We start from the raw sequence: 6002 nt of genomic DNA on the forward strand, positions 1-6002 counted from the left end.
TCAACTAGATGAAGGATATAAAAATTCAGGTGGAAAAAAAAGTCATATCACAATCTCAACGATAGAAGATGCCATTCTCGTGCGATAGTGGCTCAATATGTCAAAGGATTCAATTATAGGGGTCGACCAAACATCAAAGCAATATTGGGCAAGGATAAAAAATGTGTACAACAATGATGATGAGCGTCAAGGCAGACAATTTTGTGAAAGAAGTTGGACTCAATTAAAATCTCATTGGAACAGGATCCATCCTCCAGTTTAAAAGTTTAACGGGTGCTACAAACAAGAAAATAAACATAGGAGAAGTGGAAGTTCAAAGAAGGATGTTTTGGCGGATGCTCATATGATTTACTCACAAGATTGATGTAAAATTTATGTTAAAGTGTTAAAAAAGAACAAAGGTTTTTGCTTCTAGAAATTACTCGTTGTCTTCTAACCCAGAGATACCCATTGAAGTCAAAGAATATGATACGCCATCGCCAATATCTCACCCAATTAGACAAAAAGATGCAAAAAGGAAGAGCAAAGGAAAAGAATCTTCTAACACTCTCAATTTATCTGGCATAGAAAGTGTAATGAAGGACAAAAATATGAACATGTCAAAACTGATTCAGTTAAAGGAGGCACAGGAGAGGCGTTTGCAAGAACAGGAACGACGTATGGAGTATGAAATCTTCATGAAGGATACATCCAACATGTCCGAACAACAATGCAAAAACCATGAAAAGTTTTGTGACCATACTTGTAACACCCCATTTTTCGTAAATAAATTAAAAAGGTTTCTTATTCAAAAATAGTTTTAGAAAAATGATGAGGTTTTTATAATTAAATAAATAAGGAGAAATACAATTATTAAGTAAAATAATGATTTGAAGGAAAAAAATATTTTATTTATTCATTTGATAGGAAATAAAATAAAGTTCTTGTTTATAAAATAATAATAATAATAAAACAGAGTAAATAATAGGCTAATAGTACCCTAGCTATAAATAGAGACACGTTAGGTCAGTTTTCAGACTAACAATATGTCTCTACGCTTCCTCTTCCTCTCAATTTCGTTTTCCCTTCTTCCTTTTCCAAAACCCTCTCTTTTTCCCGCATACACCTAAACATGTCTCAGTAAAATGACTATCTCAGACTTGTTAACCATTAGATCTTCGTGAAGTTTGAGCACTGAATTCGAAACCCATTTACAAATATTCTAACCGTTGGAATTTGCTAAATAGTATCTGAGGTGAGAGAAATGCCCTTCGCATTGTAGCTTTCTCTTTTCCCGCGGAGACCCAAACCTGTTCCAGTAAACTCACGATCATGGACTCTTTAACCATTGGATCTTCCTGAAATTTTGACACCAAATTCACAATTCATTTCCTCACATCTTCACTATTGGTTTCTAAAATTAATATCTAGGGAGGTATAAATACTCATCGCACGCGGACAGTGAAATGAAGGCTTCAATCTTTTTTCCTTCTCTCTAACGCTTGGAAACCTTAGTAGAGCAACCAGAGGAAAAGCCTGAGGAATCTTAGGAAACCTTTAGAGATACCGCTATCACTGCCGGAATACACACGTGAGCCCTCTTAGAGGTAAGGGGTGAGTTTATCGCAATTGAGGGTTAGAATGAACATGTGTAGGGATCCTTAGACGATTAAATTAGGGTTTATTTTGAGATGTTTATTGAATTAAAATTTTCCTTTACGATTATAAATATGATATTTTTGTGTATGACATACCAATTGATGTCCTGATATGAATTGGTTGATAAAATTGAGTGCTCTTAGTGTTTTTGTGTTTTGTACAGTTCATAGATAGAGTTTGCATGCTAAAATATTTTCTGGGTTGGACCGAAATCAGGAGGGAGAGGCTTTGACAGACTCTTCAGACCTTGGGGGTAAATGCACTCGATTTGAGTGCTCCTTTAAGCCTGTGCTGATCCCACATGGTTGGAGCATTCTCGCAAAACAACATGACCCTGACTGGTCTTCCTATGATTTTACCTAGTGAGAGTGACCTGACTTACTAGTGCGTGGTTTGTCTTGTCATGTACTCCTAGGCGTCCGACGAGGTTTTTCACTGACATGATACCACATGGCATATAGGATTTAGTCTTAAGTGTATTTGTTGCATAACTCTTGTGTATTGATAAATATTGATTGATTTAGTGATATTGTGTTTCAATCCTTGAGTACATGAATGATGTGAAAATGAATGAGATGTGTTGTGTTGTGATGTGATGTTACGCGACAAAGTGGTGGAATGACATGAACCATGTTTAAGTAAGTCGTATTTTGTTTATATAATATGTATATCTACATGTTGTCTTGTTTCTCTCTATTAGTTAGGAATGTGATAGCTTGCTCCCTGTGTGTTGTTTGTGTTCTTGGGAGTAGATGACTAGGTGAATTGCTTTAAGGAACCTTGTGCTGAAGGACGTCAGGACATAATGCTCTGTTAGAATGTGACATTGGGGCATAGGTTTCTATATTAATTGCATGAAGTCTTGAACGACCTTGTTTTGAGTTGAGATGATTTTATCATTTATTGGACAAGTTATATTATGATGTTAGAAAAGTGAAGGTGAACGTTGTACCCTTTTGAAATGTTTTTATTTAAATGTGTTTTAATTAATTATAATTTCTTATTCCTTTTATTATTAGTACATATATGTGTAGGGTAGAAGGTGTCACAATATTAGGAAAAAACTAGGATATTAAATTTTTAGTTCTCATGCTAATGTTATGTTTGATATTTAATTTTAGCAGTGTAGGTATTTGTTGTGTCTTAAATTCAGAATTTATGTTGTAAAACTAGTCGTTATGAAAGTAGCCTTTATAAAATTGGCCGTTGCAAAACTTGTTGTTATGAAAGTAGCCATTGAAAAACTAGTTGTTATAAATGAAGCTATATAAATGTCCAATGTTGCATCATCTGGCATATTCTCATACAACATATTTTGTCTTATTTTAAACACTTTGGTTACCATATAATGAATCCAAACAACAATTTAGATGAAGTTTTAGATCAAATGATAGATGAGGAATTGGAAGACAACACTGATGAAGAAATCATTAGGTTGATACTTGAGAGCCAACAACAACTACATAGCAACACCACCAGGCATAGCTGATGCAATCCTCCCTAGGAAGGGACCAGTCACTAGAGCCATGAGCAAGAGGCTCCAAGAGAATTGGGTTAGAGCTGCTGAAGAAGGCCCTAGGATTCTCATGAACCTTAGGGTAGATTTCTGAGCCTGTGGGCCAAGGTTGGGTCAAATTATCTTTGTACATACTAGACAAGGATGTCATTATATTTGATCCTTGTATTTAGGGCTCCATAATGTAGGTAGGGTACCCTAGAAATATAGGATTTTTCAGCCCTTGTATTTTAGGGCACCTAGACTAGTTTTTGTATTATGGGTAGTTTTGTAATTTCACATTTACTAAGTGAATATTTGATGTGTGTGTTGGGAAATAAAATTTAATTGAATTGGTAGAAGCCCAATCCAATTAAATTTTAGAGGGGGAGGTGAGTATTTGCTTACTACAACCCATTGCCACATCATATAGTCACACTTTGTGCATGTCCTTCATGCTTTACATGACTCATGACACCTAAGCACACTTAGTGGAGAATCTTGGAATTGATCTTGGATTAGTGGGCTGAACCATAACTAAAATTCACTAATCATAATTAGTGAAATTTTGGCTCCAAAGTTTGGCTCCACAAATTCAATTTCAAATTCAAGTGAAATTTGAATTGAAATTCAAATTTCCCTCCAATTTTGTGTGACACTTAGGCTATAAATAGAGGTCATGTGTATGCATTTTTTTGAACTTTGATCATTGGAATATTAAACTTCAGATTTCAGAGCTCTTTTAGAGCACAAAATTTTGTGCTCTTCTCTTCCTCTCCCTTCATTCATCTCCTTCTTCCTCCAAGTTCTTATCCATGGCCTCCTATGGTGGTGAGCTTCTTCTAGACTCATCTTCTCCTTGAAGCGGCGTCTCCTCTCTCTCTTCCTTCTCCATTCCGCTGCCCTTCATCTTCCAAGAAGCAAAGGAAGCCATTGATGAAGAAGATCCTAGGTCTACAAGCTCCAATGGAGCTTACATCAATACCCAAAGAAGAAGTGGTACATCGTAATCGTGAAAAAGGTCATGATCGATTGTTCAATGACTATTTTCTAGAAAATCCTGTGTACACAGACATTTAGTTCCAAAGAAGGTTTTGTATGCGAAGGAATTTTTTTCTCCGAATTGTAGACGCGCTCAATAACCATGATGAATAATTTCAAATGAGGGTCGATGCACTACGTTGAAAAGGCTTATCTCCATTGCAAAAGTGCACAATTGCTATTCGTATATTGGCTTATGGATCACCTGCTGACAGTGTGGATAAATACGTTCAAATTGGTGAAACAACTGTAGTGGAATGCTTAGAGCGATTTGTATCAGGCATCTGTACCATATTTGGGAATGAATACTTGAGGAGACCAAATAACAAAGACACCAAACGAATACTACAAATGGGCGCGACACGCGGATTTCCAGGTATGTTAGGTTCCATTGATTGTATGCATTGGGAATGGAAAAATTTTCCAGTTGCTTGGAAAAACCAATTTTGTCGAGATGATCATTGCAACCCAACAATCATTCTTGAAGTCGTGGCATCACAAGACTTGTAGACTTGGCATGCATTTTTTGGAACCGCCGATTCAAATAATGACATTACTGTGTTAAATGGATCTAATGTGTTTGATGAAGTTTTGTCAGGACCTGTGCCTGCAGTGTAATTCACAGTGAATAGAACCCAATATAATATGGGATACTATTTAGCGGATGAAATTTATCCAAACTTTGCCACGTTTGTGAAGACCATCTCAATGCTACAAGGAGAAAAGCAAAAATTATTTGCACAACGACAAGAATTGGCAAGAAAGGATGTAGAATAGGTGTTTGGAGTGCTCTCGATTCGCAATTATATGTGGTCCGACACGTTTTTGGGATGCTAGTAAAATGAGGAATATCATCTATACATGCATCATGTTGCACAACATGATAGTTGAGGATGAACATGACACATATAAAAATAATATTGATTATGATAGTGTAGGTAATAACACTAGTAAAAATGTTCACCCTAGTATCAGATCAACATACCTCCAAATGAGAGTACAACTTCATGACAAACAACAACACCGCCAACTTCAAGCAGATTTAGTGAAGCATATTTGGGAACGTTTCGAAAATGAAAATAACAATTAATTTTATGCAATATTTTTTATTTTTCATCATTATGTTTTTTCAATGCATTGTATTTATTTATCTATTATTATGTAAAAATGTATTTATTAATGTTGCACATTTCCTTTTAATGTTATGTAATTTTTTATTTTTTATTTATATTTAATATTTGCTTCATTTATTCATGGCATTGTGGGGACTACAAAAGTGCTATGGGGACCACAAAATTAGAAATGATTAAGAAATTCATATAAAAAACTTGGAGATGCCCTTATGGCATATAGATTATAGAAGAGTGGGGTGTCATAAAAAGTTGTTGCTGTCAAGGTGTTGGAGAAGGAAGAGAGAACCAACAATTAAATAGGTCAATGGAAGGAGATTGGATGGAAGTGGTGTCGAATGAGTGGTCCGACGAGTCAAAGAATAAATAGAGTGTCAATGAGGTAGACAGATGGGAAAGGGAGTATGAACCAATGGATAAAGCAAATATCCAAGAAAAGAAATTTGAATCTAGCCAAAAAAGACACACAAATATGATGAACTCAGTTAAGGATGATAGGAAAGGACAAAACACATTAAATGGTGATGGGGTAAACTCATAAGGGGGAAAAAGGAATAGGTATGTACCCTAACTAGCTCAAATCGGTTAGAGGTAGGCTTCCTATTGAGAGAGGAAACTAATGGAAACTGCTTAGACAAAAAGAACAAAAAATGGGGAGTTCAACACTAGGCGCAAACAAAGGAGGAGGAACAAAGTTT

The 6002-nt window shown here is 35.7% G+C and overlaps 1 pseudogene; it reads left to right on the top strand.

Annotated features, from left to right (window-relative positions):
* The first annotated feature begins 4099 nt into the window (after window positions 1-4099).
* On the top strand, window positions 4100-4684 carry LOC114383877 (annotated as a pseudogene).
* Window positions 4685-6002: the final 1318 nt, after the last annotated feature.

The sequence above is a fragment of the Glycine soja genome, chromosome 14 (assembly GCF_004193775.1).
Source record: "Glycine soja cultivar W05 chromosome 14, ASM419377v2, whole genome shotgun sequence".
Classification (NCBI taxonomy): Eukaryota; Viridiplantae; Streptophyta; class Magnoliopsida; order Fabales; family Fabaceae; genus Glycine; species Glycine soja.